Source organism: Narcine bancroftii, chromosome 3, assembly GCF_036971445.1.
Source record: "Narcine bancroftii isolate sNarBan1 chromosome 3, sNarBan1.hap1, whole genome shotgun sequence".
Taxonomy (NCBI): domain Eukaryota; kingdom Metazoa; phylum Chordata; class Chondrichthyes; order Torpediniformes; family Narcinidae; genus Narcine; species Narcine bancroftii.
In genome coordinates, this window is record NC_091471.1 from 126103142 (window position 1) to 126123223 (window position 20082).

At 40.2% G+C, this 20082-nt stretch overlaps 1 protein-coding gene and 2 long non-coding RNA genes across 16 annotated transcripts in view; 1 reads left to right on the forward strand and 2 right to left on the reverse strand.

The window, feature by feature from the left end:
- The window catches only part of LOC138757542 (uncharacterized), a 28728-nt gene extending 19693 nt beyond the window's left edge, over positions 1-9035 (reverse strand). The window contains exon 1 of the long non-coding RNA XR_011353666.1: positions 8856-9035. This is a non-coding gene — a long non-coding RNA (uncharacterized lncRNA). The remainder of the gene's footprint in view (positions 1-8855) is intronic.
- The window catches only part of ppargc1a (peroxisome proliferator-activated receptor gamma, coactivator 1 alpha), a 446776-nt gene that overhangs the window by 159410 nt on the left and 267284 nt on the right, over positions 1-20082 (forward strand). The window contains exon 1 of one of the 14 annotated variants that reach the window (XM_069925055.1): positions 4935-5122. The exons of 11 other annotated variants lie outside the window; for them this stretch is intronic. The gene's annotated coding sequence lies outside the window, so the exon portion shown is untranslated. Of the gene's footprint in view, positions 1-4934; positions 5123-6152; positions 6336-20082 lie in introns of those variants that run through there. 2 more of the 14 variants (XM_069925056.1, XM_069925057.1) reach the window with 2 other exon arrangements.
- LOC138757543 (uncharacterized) lies at positions 4252-5833 on the reverse strand. The gene is made up of 2 exons (XR_011353667.1): positions 5665-5833; positions 4252-4479 (listed from the first exon to the last, which is right to left on the reverse strand). It is a non-coding gene; the product is annotated as an uncharacterized lncRNA (long non-coding RNA).

Below are 20082 nucleotides of genomic sequence, written 5' to 3' on the forward strand. Positions count from 1 at the left end.
TTGCATCATTGGTGTACTGTTGCAATACAAAAATTATCTACACTGGAATTATTGAAGCCCAAGAGTAAATTTTTGAGGAGGTATGAGTTGCAGTAAAATGATGGAAATGTGATGAATTCAGGATGTGATATATCAGCTGTGCCACTTCTGGACGCATTGCTTGATACATTGTATGATGTAGTGAGAAATGGAACATAAAGGATACATATTGTAGAGCTCGTCGAAAGAATCAAAGACTTGTTGATCCAAACCAATGCTTTTATCAGCAAAAGACAGGAGCTCTTCACAGGTGGCTGACCAGTCCGGAATGATCCGACCTGGCTAGGGACACAACCCTTTAAGGCCCAGACAGTAGGCGTGGCTAGCTCTCAGCCAATCGCTGTAAGCACAGTCTAGATACTGTAACTATATACACTATATACATTGGTGATAGATCTGTACTATCACACATATGCTGTACCAATGATGTTAGCATGACTAGAGATGGGGCAGGAGCTCACAGCCACATCACTGGTTTATGTTCTTCTCCTTTGTTCAGTTCAACTAGCACTTTAATAGCTCAAACACAAAAGGTGAATAAAATGCACATTCACGTATGTCTTGTTTTGCATATTATTCCTCGAACTCTGCCTTAGCAAGCCTACTCCAGAACAATATTCCCACCCTCAAGTATAGCCATCATTCATTTTATGTTTACCTTTTAATATTCCCATCCATCTATCACTGCCCCATTAATTTTTTCTTGCAGCCTACTTGGAATTATATGTGACTGGCCATGAGACAAATAGTAAAGATGGGGAATATGGAAGTGGGAATGACTTGGAAAGCCTTCCTAGTTCTCAATCACAGTTCCCCCAACTGTATACTGTCTCCTCTCTTGGTAATTAAGATTGGTTCTGGACAGGTTTAGATTGCGGAATCTTTGATGGGAATCAGAAAGTCTCCAGCCAAGAGAAAATTTTCGGAAAGGAGATTTTGCCTGATTAATTGGAGAAGAGATGGGAATTGCATGTCTCGACAGTTAATTCATGGTGGTTTCATGATGACTGAGTGGTAGAAAATGCTTTGGGAGTGAACATCTACAAATACTCACTTTTGGTGTTTATTTGGATCACATTAAACCTATTCTAATATGAGTATGGTACCAGAGTATCAAAGTTGTGGATTATAAACCCATCATCTTGGGCATCAGTTGAATTACATGAAATGGCCATGATATTTATGTTCAATTAAATGAAAAAAAAGAAAATGGCGGCACTGCTGGAGTTGCTGTAATGGCAGCACTGCCGCTGATGAGGACCCGTGGAGAGCGGGGACTGAAGATGCGGTGCTCCCCCGTGAGGTCTCCGTCTGATTGCCATTGGCCTTCTAAAGGCTTTAAACAGCTTATTAAAGGAGCCAATGGTGTTTTATTTTAAATCCTGCAACTTCAGAGTCTGGACCCAAATAGCAGTGCCTATGATCAGCAGCAGGCCACAAGGGGATTCCTGGGAAGCAGAGGACTGGCTCAGGGCACCAGAGGACAGGGAGAATACTCCCCATTTGAGAAAGAGAACCAGAGAAGATGTCCATTACATGAATCCATGATGGCAGACTAGCGAGGAACTCTGTGGCTAAGGAAACCACAGACGGCAGGCTGTTGGTCACTCGAGGCAAGGAAACCCATGCAGGCTGCGGGCTGCTGGAGACTGGCTGAAGAGGTATGAGGCATTGGAACCGGAATGTGAGAGGGTGTTGAGGGCGCTGAAAGGTTACTAATTGTGTCTGAGGTCCGGATCTGGACCTAGGGTGGCCGATGATTTGGATTGGATTCTATGTGGCTGTTGGGGCACTGGAAGCAAATCCACAGACATTCGCTGGCTCTGGAGGTGGGTGAGGTGGGGGGGGGGGGGAGGGGCTTTCTTTTGCTTCTCTTTCTCGGACTGTAGGATGCACCCAGTAATTTCTGCTGTTAATGGATCTGTCTGCCTTACACCTGACAAAAGGCAATTTTATGCAATATTACACTGTTTTTACTACATGCCAATAAAGGAATCTTGAAATACATTCTGGAATGGAAAAATGGATTCAGTAACGGTGACCATGAACTAACTGGATTGTTGGAAAAATGGAACTCCCATACTCATGTAATAAATGTGTGATCCAAATAAATAGTCATGAAAACATAAATGTATTACAATAAATCCCTTTTGCCCATGGTGCAGATTAATGGGGCACAACACATTTGAATGACAATTGTGTTTTGTGGATTTTGTTTTTTAGAAAGCTCATTTTGTACTCGATCCTAGTAAATTAAGAGCCTCACAGAAATGTCTGCAAAGGGTGAGAGGTCAGAGCCTATGATGGGCCTGGCTATGTTTACTACCTTCTGCAGACTTCTGTGCTCCTGGGACTTTGAATTGCCAGTGAAACACAAAAGTCTGCAGACATTGTGATTGTAGTTGCCTTGAAGAGCGCTGCGAGACCTGCTGAGTTCTTCCAACATTTCTATGCTTTTTGGTCTTGAATAGCCAAACCAGGCTATGATCAACCTGTCATATACAGTGCACAAAAAAATGGTTACTTCGATGAACCAGGTGGTCAGAAATGTCACCTGAACATCTGAAAGATTTACAAGTAGTATTGGATTGGTTGAAAACCAGCAATGAATCTGTTTGGACAGTAATTTGAACACGCCTTTTTCACCCAGCTCTGATTGACCCTAGTGCAGTTCAAAACTACCAAAAATTAATTTATATACCAGTATTGTCGTTAGCAAACAACTTTTAGTCACCCTTATGTACTAATTGCTATTGTGGATGTTTTTGTTACAAACCAGTTTATAACCAGCTGGGTTCAAAGAAATTCAGTAGATGAATTGATAAAGCCAGAAACGGGGTTAGATCAAATTAATCCATATAGTACTGAAGAGCAAGTTACAGTAAATCACGAGTTTGATATTACCTATTCCCTGTAGAAGGAAATGGACGTAAAAATTAACATCTGCCTATTTGGGTAAACTAAACTGTGGGGGTGGGGGGGGGGGGTAACAGGCATATCTGTTCAACTGCCACTTGGCAGAAACAATTAAAATCAATCTCATTGTTAAATCTGGGAGCAATGCAATTCTTTAAGTCGGAGGAAAACTATTTTCTATAAATTGGTATGAATGTTTATGTAGCTGCTTCAGAATACGGAACTTAAGGTGTCAATGGTGTTGAGCAGTGTTTGGAATGTCTGCCATTCCATGTGGTGGTTCTATATTCTTTTCCTGATTTATCAGGAAGAGAACAGAACAGTTGCTTTGTGTATTGCCACAGGGGGGGAATAATATATTGAAGGGTAAATGACTAAGAATGCTGCTGTCCACTTTCTAGTGACTGCTCAAGAGAACCCTAGTGCACAAGAAGCATGTCTGCCTGCCTAGTATTACATTTTGTGTGTGTGATTTGTTAAATCTTTATGTAAAGATATGATGTGAAGCCTAGCATGCTTTCTTTGTCACATGGTGCTAAATATAATTCTTGATTTATAAAAATGCAAAAATGAAACAATTGTCACAAGATGGAATCTCAGACATTTCTGACCTCTTTGTTCATCGGAGTAATCATTTTTTTCAAGACAAAAAATATAGAAATAATGGAGGAACTCAGCAGGTCTGGCAGAGTTCTTCAAGGCAACTAAAATCACACTGTCTACAGACTTCTATGTTTCATTGGCAATTCAAAGACCCAGGGATGCAGAAGGCTACAGTGCAGAAGGTGGAGAATGTAGCCAGGCTCTTCATAGGCTCTGATCTCCCATCCATGGCAGACATTTCTGTGAGGCGCTCCCTCAAGAAGGCAGCCAACATTATAAAGGACCCCTATTACCCTGGTCACAACCTCTTCTCACTCCTAACTTCAGGCAGAGAGCAGAAAGTACAGAAACCTGAAAACCAAAATCTTAGGTTCAAAAGCAGGTTCTTTTCAATATTTACAAGCTCTTGAATGTGCCCTTCGTAAGCTGATCATTAACTGCTCTGGCACCGCAAAAGGACATTTTTTTGCATTGGACAACTGTGAATATTTATCTATTTATTGTTTATTTTAATTTAATTCAATCAGTTTAGTATTATAGTTTTTTTTGCCTTTGTGTAGTTTTTTTAAAAATGTTGGACAAAGTTTACTTAGGATATGCATTTCAATCTAAAATAACCAGAGTTAAAATGAATGTATTCATCATCTCCTGTACTGCACAGCATGAAAAAAATATAACTTTGTGCCCTTGATATTTGATTCTTCACTAGAAAAGTGCATTTTAGAATTCATTGCAGAGTTCCAAATTAACTCATTATGTCACATGGTTCTACACAATTGTAAATGCCTGAAGTAGAAACAGATCTTGAGGCCTGGCTCCTCGAACCATCTTGTGAGGTGGAGTGGCCTGTGAGTGACACAAGGTTTTTGACAGTGGACCCTGAGGCATGCCTGGAGAACCTGGTGCTCTTTTGATCATTTGCTGCTCAGAGAAATTGAGAAAGCAGTAGAAATAGATTTAAATAATAGAAATTATTCAAAGATTTAAAAAATACAGCAAAACACCAAAATTAATAAAACAAGAAAGTGTAATATCAAGGAAATAACCTGCATATTTATCTAATCTAACTGGGCATTATATTTTAATTGATGTAGCCCAATGTTAATAAATTTGTGCTCCACCCACAGATTTAATGGTAAGCCCAGCAGTGGAGTGGGACATAAAATGCGACAGCATCCGAGCCCATGCTCATCTCTGACTTAATTTTAAAGGACAGTTGCAGAAGGTGAAGACAAACTGACTCAAAAGGATGATGTTACCTATGATCAGAGGTTTAACCCACTATATACAAGGAATAATAAGGAAGCATAGTGAGATTGTTGGCAATTGCAAATTACATTGGGATGCATTCATGCATCTCGGTGAGTCACAGCATATGAAAGTAAATTTCAGGGAGTAACAGCAGTAATAAGTAATAACTAGCTCAGATTTAGCTGGCTTGGTCCACTGCCTGGAGTTACATCCCACAGGCAGCCATATCCACTCTTTCCTGGTCAGAACACAAGGCCTACTTTAATGGGCTCATCTTTGTCTTGAAGGAGGAGAATTTAAAACTATATTTAAGGTGAGAGGAAAAAAGATTTAAGAGGATTCTTCTTCACAACAGATAAATATATTGAACGAGCTGCCAGAGGAAGTGGTGGAGGTAGTGACAATGACAATACTTAAAAGACACTTTGACAGATAAATGGATAGGAAATGTTTAGAGCCATTTTAGGCTGAACACAGGCAAATGGGACTAGGTTGGTTAGCATGGACAAGATGGGCTGAAGGGTCTGTTTCCATACTGTAGATCTCAATGATTCCCCATGAACAGACAATGGGTCTCCAGTGCGGCAATGAGGAAGTTTTGCCCTAAAGGCACCTCCAATAACTTTGAAAGCTAGCAAAGCTTACATCTCCAGGTTACCAACTGTAAAACATCTGATGGATTTTGAATAGTTTTCAAAAAAAATTTGAGATTCACATGCATTTATAAACTATGAAAATTGGAATAGGTAATTAAAAAGAAATGTTAAAAGCAAATTATTCCAGATCACTGCCTTATTAATGATATTAAACTAAACAACTTTAATCCAAAATTGTAACATTTTCCCCTTATGTCACCTGCTTCTTGTTAAAAGCATCCATGCCACTTGTTCCATTTGATAGAACCATTGATATTTCCCCAAGGAAAATTCAGCCCAATAAGTTGCAGGAATTGATAATATATCACAGTGAATGATAGTGAGTTGGAGAGAATGATAATGTATCATGATTGGTTACATTGGCTAATGGTACATCTCTGGATTATAATCAGTAATAATACATCACAATCAGTTACAGTGTGATAATATGTCACAATGAGTTACATGGAGTAATTATATATTGCGACTTACAGTCAGCAACAATACTTCACATTTTAAAAGGAGCAATAATGCCTTTCAATGAGTTACAGTCTTAACAATAATAAAACAATGAATTGTTGGGTTTCATTATACATCATAATGAGTTGTGTCACCTGTTTGAGGGGAAATAATGCTTAATTGTGAGTTACAAGGGTGGTAATACATCACTGAGTTATAATCTGTTAATGCACAATACAGTTATGGAGAATAATAATGTCTCCTAAAAAAGTGTAAGATATTAGAATGAGTTACAGTTAACAATCATCAGAATGAGCGTAGCAAAAGTACATCACAGTAAATTACATTTGGTGGTAATAAATCCCTACATTACAGTTGTCAAAATCAGTACACAGTTATATTGAGCAGAAATATGGAGAAGTGCAGTCTACAGTAAGTTACCACATGGATTTACAGTGAATGAAATAACACATGATGCTGGAAAAGCTCAGTATATGCAAGATCTGTAGAGAGAGGAATAGAATTAAAGTTTGATCCATAACTTTTCCTTGAAATTATGGAAGATTAGAGGTTAAACAACTGTTGAAGTGAAATTGAAGGAGAGAACAAAAGAGCTAATCCGTGATATGAAAGTCAGAAGAGACTAAATAATAGAATAAGTAGTGATAAATGGATTATTGAAATTTGAAAGGAAGATCTGTTCGTGTGATGCTAAGATGAAGAGGACATGAGATGGATCAGGTGGCAGGGTAAAGGAAAATCCCAAGTACCATATTGACCACCGCCAGTGGGCTGATATCGCCTCAAACCGTGCATCTTGGCGCCTCACAGTTCGGCGGGCAGCAACCTCCTTTGAAGAAGACCACAGAGCCCACCTCACTGACAAAAGACAAAGGAGGAAAAACCCAACCCCAACCAACCAATTTTCCCTTGCAACTGCTGAAACCGTGTCCGTCTGTCCCACAAATATAAAAACTGACTGCAAAAGCTTTTATAAATATGTCAAGAAGAAAAGATTGGTGAAATCCAGAGTAGGTCCTTTGCAGTCGGAATCAGGGGAATATATAATGGGGAATAAGGAAATGGCAGACCAATTAAATTCTTACTTTAGTTCTGTTTTTACAAGAGAGGATACAAATAACCTCCCAAGGATGTTGGGAAACATAGAGACTTAATGCAAGGGAGGAACTGAAAGAAATTGGTATCTCTAAGGACATGGTCTTGGGGAAATTGATGGGATTGAAGGCAGATAAATCCCAAGGGCCTGATAATCTACATCCTAGGGTACTCAAGGAAGTGGCCATTCAGATAGCAGATGCTTTAAGAATTATTTTCCAGAACTTGATAGACTCAGGATCAATACCCATGGATTGGAGGGTAGCTAATGTTACCCCACTATTTAAAAAGGGGGTAGAGAAAAAGTGGGGAATTATCGGCCGGTGAATAATCCATCATTCAGGATGTAATAGCGGAGCATATGACTAGCAGAGAAGGGATCGGACAGAGTCAACATGGATTTACAAAAGGTAAATGACCTACTCCTGCTCCTATCTTCTATGTTTCTATGCATCGGACTTGTCAGCCACAAACGAGCCTGCAGCTGACGTGGACATTACCCCTCCATAAATCTTCGTCCGCTAAGCCAAGCCAAAGAAGAAAGAGTAAAAAGATGGTTATGGAGATAATTAATTCCATTAAAGATCACTATGCCTATCTTTGTGTGAGCCATAGGAGATGGGTGAGATTTTAAATGAATATTTCTCATCAGTCTTCAGTGTGGAGAATATTGTGAAAGTTAAAGAATTTAAGCAAAATTTTGAATGTAGAGTAAGATGCACAAGTTCATTGAATCTGGTTGTTTGTAAAAAGAGTAATGTGAGGAAAATGGGATTTTTAAAAAATGTGTTCAAAAGAGACCAGGACATGCACTTTCCTGTTAGAGTGAAAGGTAAGATAGCCAAGTATGAGGAAGTTTAAATGACAGGGGAAATTCAGGCTGTGGACAAGAAGGAGATACAGGGCAGGTATAAGCAGCTAGGATGAACTGTATAACTGGAGGAGTTTCTGGAACTGAGGAATAAACTAAAAAATGAAATCAGGAGGGGAAGAAGGGGGACAGAAGATAGTTCTGTCAAATAACTACAAGGATAATCCTTGGAGATTTTAGAAGTACATAAAGGGAAAAAGGGTAACCAGATAATAGATGGAACCCCTTAGGAATCAATGTGGTCAGCTGTATGTGGAGCCACAGCAGATGAATGAGGCCCTTAACAAGTATTTCTCCTCTTATGGTTTTTATTGTGGAGAAAGACATGAGGACTGGGAAACTTGGGACAGTCAATGGCTGTATTCCGATATTTGCAAGTGTTATAGTTGAGGAGGTGCTGAAAGTCGACAAATCTGATCGTGATCAGAAATATCCACGGATACTATGGGAAGCTAGAGAGGAAATTGCAGATGCCCTGGCTGAGATTTATGGGTCATGATTAAATACAGGTCAAGTTCCAGAAGGCTGGAGGTTGACAAATGTTGTGCATGTTGTTGTCCAAGAAGAGCAGCAGTGATTACAAGTCAACATCTGTGGTTGTTAAGTTACCAGTCAGTGTACTGGGGGAGATGATGTACTTGCACTTAGACCAACAAAGCCTGATTAGGGATAGCACTGTTTTGTAAGTGGGAGTATTTTGAAGTAACTAAAAAAGTTGATGAGGGCAGAGCTGTAGACGTATTCAGGTATACCCCACTTTATGAGCTAGAGCATTTCTAGAAAACCTTTCGAAAGTCAAAATGGTGCAAAGTGAAGACCCAGTCACTACTATTGGATGCTATTTTTGTAAAAAGCCAAAACCCCATTCAAAACCCATTCAGATCCTTTCATAAAAGCGAACATGGCTTTCTTCATAAAAGCAATTTTTCATAATTCAGGTATTCATAAAGCAGGGTGCAGTATACCTGTATTTGGGTGTCAGCAAGGTATTCAATAAGGTTCTGCTTGGAAGGTTGATCCAGAAGGTTAGGTCAATGCAAAAGGATTCAAAACTGTTTTGGTGGAAGGAGAAATAGAAGGAAAGGGTTGCTTTTTTGATTGGAGGCCTGTGATCAGTGGGGGCTGTAGGTGTCAGTGGTGGGTCCAATCTTATTTGTCATTTATGTTAATGATTTGCATGACAATGTAGTTAATGTGGTAAATAAACTTATGTGTGACATTATAATGGTCATATCAGTTTGCACATTGCCCATTGGGCACAAAGCAGATCATGGACATCTCTGCCTACTAAAGGGAATAAATGTTTCATTGACTTCAATGTAGTTAATACCAGGCATCCCATTTATTTTACCTTTGCTATGTAAAGGACACTGTTTGACCTGCTGAGTTTCTCCAGATTTGTGTTTTTATTTCAACTACAGAGTTGCCAGATTTTTGTGTTTTACTATTAGATCACACTGCAGCTATAGAGAAAGAAACAGAATTCATGATTTGGGCTGAAACTGAGGGGAAAACCCTCAAGCAACAGAGGTGGGAGAAAAGACAAGGTTCTACAGAGGTGGTAATGGTGTAAAAAGAATCAAATGTAACAATCCAGAGTGACGGGATATGAAACTAAGGGTGGGGGCTGAGTTTGAACAGTTTTACTTTTGTAAATAATTTATCATGAATAAAGTCAAATTTTGGTTAAAAAGAATCAGATTAATGTCCTGACTGATATCGGATCATTGATCTGAATCTTTTTATCTGTTTTTCCACAGATGCTGCCCAACCTGCTGAGTATTTCCAGAAATTTCTCTTTTTATTTCAGTTTTCCAGCATCTTGAGGTTTTTTTTTTTGCTTTTTTTTTGCAATTAAAATGATTTCCATCAAATGTGGATGAGTAAAAGATTTGTTTTTTTCCCCTGCACAAGAATAATTAGTGCTGACGCCGGTCTGTACTGCAAATTGAGTTATTCATATTAAGCTAATGTGCGCCTAATTAAAATATGCTGCTATTGTTTTGACTACAGTAAACTTTAACATGTATTCATCTTGTTGATAATTGAATTTTGCTCATTGCCTGAAATTATTTGAGACACGTGAATTACAAATAATAGGATCATTGAATAGACAATTATATTTACACATCCAGATTGCATTTAATTCTAATTGGGATGATGCTTATATTTGTATTTCCCTGTGGAAATTTGAACAGTTCCATTTTCATTTCACAGGCATGAAGTATCAGGTGTTCACAAACAAAACTCTAAACCTGCTGTTATATTAAAAAAATCAGATTGCACTAGCTATGGTTGATTAACAAAATGTTGGTTTCATAATTTAATATTTGGTTTGCTAAGCATATTTTGCAGCAAGCTTTTGTATATTTAATTAACAGCAGCTTAGATGAGGGGCCATGAAAGACCTCAACAATGAAGACGGTGTTTACATCCGGTACCGCACGGATGGCAGTCTCTTCAATCTGAGGCGCCTGCAAGCTCACACCAAGACACAAGAGCAACTTGTCCATGAACTACTCTTTGCCGACGATGCCGCTTTAGTTGCCCATTCAGAGCCAGCTCTCCAGCACATGACGTCCTGTTTTGCAGAAACTGCCAAAATGTTTGGCCTGGAAGTCAGCCTGTAAAAAACTGAGGTCCTCCATCAGCCAGCTCCCCACCATGACCACCAGCCCCCCCACATCTCCATCGGGCACACAGAACTCAAAACGGTCAACCAGTTTACCTACCTCGGCTGCACCATTTCATCTGATGCAAGGATCGACAAAGAGATAGACAACAGACTCACCGAGGCAAATAGCGCCTTTGGAAGACTACACAAAAGAGTCTGGAAAAACAACCACCTGAAGAAACACACAAAGATCAGCATGTACAGAGCCGTTGTCATACCCACGCTCCTGTTCGGCTCCGAATCATGGGTCCTCTACCGGCATCACCTACGACTCCTAGAACGCTTCCATCAGCGCTGTCTCCGCTCCATCCTCAACATTCATTGGAATGACTTCATCACCAACATCGAAGTACTCGAGCTGGCAGAGTCCGCAAGCATCGAATCCATGCTGCTGACGACCCAACTGCGCTGGGTGGGTCACGTCTCCAGAATGGAGGACCATCGCCTCCCCAAGATTGTGTTATATGGCGAACTCTCCACTGGCCACCAAGACAGAGGTGCACCAAAGAAGAGGTACAAGGACTGCTTAAAGAAATCTCTTGGTGCCTGCCACATTGACCACTGCCAGTGGGCTGATATCGCCTCCAACCATGCACCTTGGCGCCTCACAGTTCGGCGGGCAGCAACCTCCTTTTAAGAAGACCGCAGAGCCCACCTCACTGACAAAGACAAAGGAGGAAAAACCCAACACCCAACCCCAACCAACCAATTTTCCCTTGCAACCGCTGCAACTGTGCCTGCCTGTCCTGCATCGGACTTGTCAGTCACCAACGAGCCTGCAGCAGACGTGGACATACCCCTCCATAAATCTTCGTCCACGAAGCCAAGCCAAAGAAGAAGAAGATGAGGGGTTCTTTATTGGAAGGAAGATGATAATCAGTAAGAAATGCTGTAGACAACATAAAACAGAAAATCAAATAGATAGCCATAGAGAGAGAGAGAAAATGAAGCAAAAAATAGGTAAATAGGGAAAGGGATCACATAATGCCCCCCTTCTCCAAATCAATTCTCACCTTTCCTCCTATACATATCCAATTAACACCCTTTGTCTGTTGGTCTCTGCTCCTTCCCCTGCACTTTCTTCCCTTCTCCCCACCCTTTTAATTCAGGTGCCTGACTGCAGTTTTACTCATTCCTCAGACCAAAAATGTGGTTATTTCTCTTTACCTCTGCGAGATCTGCTGATCTCCTCCAGCGTTTCCGTGTGTTTACAGAAACAGAGTCTCCCTTCTGCATCCAAATCTTACAAGGACGTGTACCAGGAAAAGGAAAAGGCCATTTAGAAAATAGAAAAAAACAGTATGACCTGAGAGTTTATTATCTTCTTCTTTGTATTCATTTGTGAGATGTATGTTTATTTTCAGTATTGGCATTTTTAGGTCTTTGCTAATTTCCTTTGGAAGTTTTGTTGAACTTCCATCTTGGATTGCTGCAGTGCTTGGTGAAGGGACTTCCATGGTGTTCTGGTAGGAAGTTCAATTCAGATATCAGATCTGCATGGGTGGAGCTAATGATGGATGTACTTACTGCTCTTATGCTACTGGTGGTAGAGATCATGGCACCACTGTTGGAATAATCCAGGCAAGTAACTGAATGAATTTTATAGGGCGTACATATTACAACAATAGTACTTGCGTTGTTAGAGTACTTATTCTGTGTTGTTGGACCTGTACTCATTATGAGGAAGTGAAAAAAATTCTGTGACATCCCTGACTTGCTCCTTGTCAATAATGAAAATGATTAGGAGTTTCTTGCTGCAGACCCAGATCCTGTTCTCATGGGCACAGATTTTATTGGGTGGTTCAGTTGGATTTTTAGACAACGAGGGTGGGTGGGTGTTATGGTTCGAGGCGATTAATTGACTCCCAAGTATAGGTGGTTAGACTCTTTCTTATTGGAAATGCTCATTGTCTAGCACATGTATTACACAGTTGTTACTTGCTGCTTATCAGTTCATGCCTAAATGTTTTTTAGCTCTTGCTGCGTGCAGGCATTGACTGCTTAATTTGTTGAGAAATCTGCAAATGTTGTTGAGCAGGGCACAATCATCAAAGAGCTGCCATTTCTGATCTTGTATTGGAAGAAAGGTTGCTACGATAAATGAATGAACTCTTGCTGCAGTGCTTAGAGCTGGAGTTATTGATCTGCACCAACCATAATTATTTTGAGTATTGGAGTGTTTTCTCTCTGTTGCCCATTGACTTCATTTTGACCAGGGCCCCTTGACGCTATTGTCACTGAAATGCTGAGTTGATATTCTAATAGGGCAGTCACTCTCACAGTTCAAATCAGCTTTTTGAGTTGGATCATGGCTGTTGTGAGAACTAAATATAAGTGGCCCTAACTCGAAAGAAGCCTTGGTGAGAAGGTAATCGATGAGTAAGTGATCATCCTATTCAAAATATTTTTTTTATTATTTTGCTGATTGAGAGTAAACTAATTGGATATGATTGAGCTGTTTGGCATTATCCTATTTTTGTGGACTGGACACATTTTTGCAATATTCCACATGGTGGAACTGTAATGGAACAGGCATGGCTGCTTCTGGAGTTCACTGCTTCAATTCTGAAAGCTGCCATGTGAGGTTGTCCACATTGGCCCTTCTGACTGAATTTGTCTACAAAGTCTTCAGCCTCATCATATTCTAGACTGCACCATTATCAAAAGTAGAGATGCTTTTGCAGTCTCTCCCTCCAACAGCCATTTAATTATTCACTACTATTCATGTAACAGACTGGGGAGCTTTGAACTGATGTGTTAATTGTGGATCACTATGCTCTCTCTTTTGCATACTGTTCTTTGAACTGGTGTTATCTTGTGTAGCAGCCCTGATATATTGCCACCTCACTTTTAGATATGCATGCTCTTCTCCAACATACCTTTCTCCTCACTGAAACAAAGTTGGTCCCCTTGCTGAATAATAATTGTAGTCTTCTTCTTTGGCTTGGCTTCGCGGACGAAGATTTATGGAGGGGGTAAAAAGTCCACGTCAGCTGCAGGCTCGTTTGTGGCTGACAAGTCCGATGCGGGACAGGCAGACACGGTTGCAGCAGTTGCAGGGGAAAATTGGTTGGTTGGGGTTGGGTGTTGGGTTTTTCCTCCTTTGCCTTTTGTCAGTGAGGTGGGCTCTGCGGTCTTCTTCAAAGGAGGTTGCTGCCCGCCAAATTGTGAGGCGCCAAGATGCACGGTTTGAGGCGTTATCAGCCCACTGGCGGTGGTCAATGTGGCAGGCACCAAGAGATTTCTTTAGGCAGTCCTTGTACCTTTTCTTTGGTGCACCTGTGTGTGTAGTATGAAGAACATATCAGGCCATGTGACTGTAGATTATACTGCAATATAATTTTGTTGCTGGTGGCCTACATCAACTGCTGAATGTCTAGTACAGCACTGTCATTACATCTGTTCTGAGTTTGGCTTATTTATCAAGTTGTAAATGGTAGTCAGTATGATGGAGAGTCTTAGGTTGGATGATAAGTCTTTGACTGCACAATAAATTTAATGGTGATCCCTCCAATCAAAGCTTTCATAGTCAGATGGATCTGCAACAGAGAAATTCATAAGGCCAAGACAAATATGTTTATTCATGCCACGCTGCTACCGATCCAGTTGTTTGTGTACCACCCTGCCACTGACTCAGTTATTGCATACCACCCTGCCACTGATCCAGTTTGTGTACCACCCTGCCACTGATCCAGTTTGTTTGTGTACCACCCTGCCACTGACCACTTATTTACATTACTACATGCTCCCAATTCAATTTCAATTGTCAGACTATCACTTTAAGAGAACAAATCAAGCTGCAAGTTTGGGAGTTTGACTGTGAGCTGGCAGGCTGAGGACCGCGTGTACTAAATTGGATGCATGTGAAGAGAGATGAAGTACAGGTACAAAGACAATGTGACCAACCAATTAAAGATACAGTACTGAGCTTGTTCAGGGGCCATTTTAAGGAAGCAGGACTTGAAAAAGCATATTTTGAAGGGATCCTGTGCTGAAGTGGCCTTGTGTAATAATACACAATTTTTCAGATTTCTCCATGTTATAAGGGAACCAATAGGGTCATTTTGAGGACGGAGTGCTGTGGAGCAGAGCTCTTGAAAAGTAATACAGTACTGAAGTGGCCTCATGTGTGTTATAGACAATCTGATTTCCCCATGTTATAAGGGAATGAGTAGTGGCCATTTTATGGAGTCAGTACTTGGAGAAGCATCCTTTGAAGGGATACTGTGCTGAGCATGGCCTTGTGTGGTGATAGACAGTTTGTCTGATTTCTCCATGTTATAGGGGAATGTGAATTCCCCTCTATGACCAAAAAGGAAAGGCACTTTGAAAGGGGGCTTGTTCAATACCATCATGGCAAAGTAAAAGTCACATCAAAGGGAATTGTTGAACCCCACCATGACTAAAAGAAAAGGACTTTGGTCTGGAAGCACTTTGATAGGTATTTTATGAGTTAATAAGCACTTTGTCACTCTGGTCTCTCCCACCTACTTTGTGAATTTCTTTGCATCCATCTAAAGCCTGCGTGTTTCAGCAATCTCAAGCCTATGCGTCAACATTGGATTTTCTGAGACAGAACTTTAAGCTGCCTTTCCAGAATTAGACCTTAGGTGTAGTGGCAAAGGTATTCCCCACACACTCACACGCGCCCGCACACACACACACACACACACACACACACGCACACGCACACGCACACGCACACACACACACATTGTTGGAGGTAAAGTGTGGATGTGTAGATAAATTAGATATGGTATTATATCATTGTTAATTAATAATTAAAATATTTTTAAAAATATAACATTGTCTGAGTAATTTCTATTGCTGCTGACTGGTATTTAACAAAGTACCACTCTGCTAACGACCCAGTTTAGCAGCTGTGTCCTTCTGCATTCAGCCAACTTAATCAGAGGTAGTATTACTGATCTGGCCATGATGATGACCAATAACTCCTAACCCAGAGTACATCTTGTGGTTTTATTTTTGCACTTGGTGTTCTTCCCAGTTATGTTCAACGGGGAAGAGTGTTGATTCAAACAGAGGGAGAATCCAATGGGATCTCTGAAGTCAGTGTGATGAGAACACTACTCCTACTGTACATTTGGTTCTGTGCCACCACCTTGGGTAGCTCTGTCGATCTGTAGATTTTAGGTATTAGGTCTGCTTCTGTGAGTATAGGTTTGTCTGTGCTATAGTTCTCCCAATTCAGACTCATCTCTTAGACCTAGATGTTTGATGAGAGAATTCTGCATGATTAATTTGGCTGAGTGCAATTTTGCTTGTCCTGATGCCAGGTGGCTTGTCCAGTTTTATGGAACTGAATGATCTGCTCGGCAGTTACAAGTTCACAAGATTGCTGTGCAACACACAGAGAAAACAACGGAAGTGGGAAATGGTGTTTATGATATCTATGGATTTATTATTGCCATGAATGAAACTGTTTTTGTTTTTAACTAGCTGAATTTAAATCCCCTAGTTGAAATGAAACACGAAAGTCTGCAGAGGCTGTGACTGTAGTAAAACACACACAGAAATGCTGGAGAAACTTAGCAGATTTCGCAACGCGCATAGGAGGTAAAGATATATTACTTGATGTTTCAGTCCTGAGCCTTCCTTCAAGGTATATTAAAAAAAAACCAGAAAGGTGTCTGAATAAAGACTGGAGAGAGAAAGGGGGAAGAATGGGAGGGGAGGAGTCTAGACCAAAAACCAAAATGTGTTTATTGGATATGATAAGAGGAAATATGAGAATAATTTTTGTTCTGTGAAAGGAGATAGAGGAAAAAGGGAAGAGAGAGAGCTGGGAAAGGGTGACAGGGGAGGAATAAAGGTATCGAGACGGAGGTTAAATGGAAATTAGTTGGACGGTACCCAGACGAAAGGTGTGTTGTTCCTCCAATTTGTGGGTGGTCTTAGTCTGGCAGCATGAGACCTTGGATAGACATGTCAGTAAGGGAATGGGAAGAGGAATTGAAATGGGTAGCCACTGGAAGATCTGCGCTATTTGTGCTCATAGATTGTTAGTTCAGGCCTCAGGTTTACAAGACAATGAATTTATCCACTACATCATCATTCCAGTTAAACAGGAATTTTGTGCTCCACTTTCCACCATCTCCTCTCTACTGAGTTTACTTTTAAAATTATTAGAAAATACAAGAAAGAAACATCAAAAAATGAGAAAAGGAGGATATTTAATGCATTTCTATATTGTCACAATACTCTTCCTGAGTTTTGTACACAGTTTATTTCAAGTATTTTTGTTCTTTTGCCTGAAGAAGGCCAACATCATAAAGGACCTCCATCATCCTTGTTGCAATCCCTTTCACTTCTTCCTTTAATCAGGAGATGCAGAAGCCTAAGCCTAGCACCCTATGTTCAAGAACACTTTTTATCCAACAGTTATCAGGCTCCTAAACCTCCCTAAACCATCTTAAACCTAACCATAAACCTTTCCAGGACCTTGAAAATATCTGTCTGCACCAATGAAATCTCACTTATTTTCTTGCATTGACTGCAATTAAATAGATATTATCTATCCTTTGTATTACCTTTTATTCTGTCTTGGCATACTGTGGTCATTTAATTTGTGCTATTGTAATTGGTGAATCTTATGTACCTGTTTTGTTCAAAGTTCAGATCAGTGGCAGATTAATCATTAGGATGAGTAGACTTAAGCCTAAGGGCCTGGAAGAGAGGGGGGCCCAGCAGGAGTGGGGACCTCGGGCTCTACAATTCTTTCAACTTCAAAAGTTCAATCGACTTTTAATGACTCCCTTTCGACCTACTGGCAATTTTTTGACCCCTTGGATAGTGCCATTGACCTCCAGGGGTCAATAGCAATCACTTTGGAGACCCCTAATATGTTATTTAACATAACTTAACTTCACTTTATTCTATTCAATGAAAGGTGGGGCAGGAGTCAAAGTCAGGGTGAGCCTTACTAAAGCTCAGCTTTGGGGCCCGGGTGGTAATTAATTCACCAATGGTTCAAATTTATTGTTAAAATACATACATGACATCACAAACAACCCTGAGATATTTTTTCTTGCAGGCCAGGCAGAATTTCTACTATCAGTTAGTGCAAAAAGCTGTAATCAAGAAAAGATATATATAGAGAGAGGGAGAGAAATATAAACAAAGAAAGAAATTTAATCAAATTGGCTGTATGGCAGAGAAAAAAAAGTTAATATTCAATATTAAATAATGCGCAAAGTAAGAATCGTTAAATGAGTCTCTAATTGAGTTTGTGTTGAGGAGTCTGATAGTGGAGGGGTAGCAACTATTCTTGGTGGTACGAGTCTTGTGGCACCTATACCACTTATCTGATTGCAGCAGCAAGAACAGTGCATAATGTGGGTGGTGTGGAGCCTTGATGATTGGTGCTGCTTCCAATGGCAGTGTTCCATGTAGATTTTCTCAATGCTGGGGAGAATTTTGCCTTCACTAACTTTTGTGGAGGTATTGGTGCCCCCATACCAGGCCGTGATGCAGCCAGTAAGTACACTAAAGATCTGTAGAAGTTTGGCAAGGTTTCCCATGTCATTACCAAACCTCTGCAAACTCCTGAGGAAGAGAAGAACTGACATGCTTTTTTCATGAAGTCATCAGTATGTTAGGTCCAGAATAGGACCTCTGAAATAGTGACTCCCAGGAATTTAAAATGTCCCACCCTCTCCACCTCCAATCCCCCAAAGATCACTGTATTGTATACCTCTAATTTTCTTCTCCTGAAGTCCACAATCTGCTCCATGGTTTTGGCAACATTGAGTGCAAAATTGTTGTTAATACACTATTGAGCCAAGTTTTCAATCTCCCTCCTGAATGCTGACTTATTGCCTCTTTCTATACAACCCACTACCATGGTATAATCAGCACCAAGCCTCACATAAAGCAATCTAGAGCATGGGGCCAAGTATCCAGCCTTGTGGTGCTCCAATACTGATATAGGTTGTGGAGGAGATGTCCTCACTGATTGTAATCTGAGGTGAGAAAATTCATAATATCAACATGTGTGTGAGAGAGAGAGAGTCCGAATGCCCGTGGCTGAGTGAAGGAAGAGACAGAGAGTTCGGTAGAGGAGCCAGAAAGTTACGCAGAGATCTCACTCTGCGTTGAGAACAGTTTTCTGGTTGGCTGAATTTGAGAGTGTGACAAAGAAGGGTCACTTGGTTGTCTGCTGCAAAGAAGGAAATAGTGAGGAAGCTGTATTAAAAGCACAGGCTCCCTAAGGGAGGTGGTTAAGCCAAACCAACCTTGAAGAACCAGGAAAAATCCATGGTGAAGAAACCTGTTAAGGATTCGTAAGTTTACTGCCAAGCAACATCAGTCATTCTCTCTCTCTCTCTCTCTCTCTCTCTCCTATGTTCGTATGGAGTACTTTAGTATTCACTAGAGGAACTGAATTGGGACATTAAACTTGGACAGTGAATTCTGTGGACAGTGTTTTTGGATTGACTCATTTGACTGGACTGACCTTGGATTTTGGGAATTTTTTTGTTCCTTCTTTTGTTTTTAACTTACGGGCACTGACTAAAAAAGTCTGTTTTTTTTTCCAACATGCATACTTTGTATAATTTCTATCATTGTTAATAGAGGCATATGATTTGGATAAGAATTTGTAGTGTTAATAATTATTAATAGAATAGAGTTAGAATTGACCCTCTCTTGTGGCTGGTTTGGGGTATTGGAGTTTGGCCGTAGCAAGTAAGAATTTTGGTGCATAACTACATCATTGTTTATGTGTATGACAATAAACTCATGACTCTACATTTAAGGTTATAAATTTGAATATTCACAATTCCCAAACAACTTTCTTTACCAATCAAAGTTGTGTTTTATTTCAAAATACTGAATCAGTTTCTGTTCTTATTTCAATAACTGAAATTATAGATTGTGAGGGAGGTGTGATCATCAAGGGAGGCAGGGGTGGCCGTAACATTGAGCCAGTGAGGTTGGGAAAGCTAGATTTGTGTTTGGTTCTGGTAGGTTGAAGAGCTTGCCCATTGCACTAACATCATCAGAACCCCCCTCCAGATTTGGTGATTCTCCCATTTCAAAAGTCAGGTTTTTACTGAAAGTAACTAAAAAAAAAATGTCTGCATCGTGGTACGTTATTTGGATTGTTGGAACTTGGGCTACTGTGGAAGATGATGGCTGAATAGAAAGGGAAAATAGGGCATCACGTTTCACACAAGGATAATTAAATTTTACAAGTTGATTTATTTTCCTGAAGACCTTTATTGAAAATTTCCTCAAAGATCTCAAAATCTCCCAGAACCCTGCAATTGAGCAATGGTAGAACATTCCTGCATTTGCTCTCAGCAGTCTTAGTATTTTCACTGTCGGCTGATTTCAGTACTTTATTTTGCATATTATCATATAACTAAGCATTAAAACCAGTAGGGCATTAATTTAAATTTATAGGGCAGGAAATGAAAGCCATCATTTATGATTTTCCCAGAATAATAGACCAAGTTATTGCATTCATTTCAAAGGATTATCCTGAAGTATAAAAG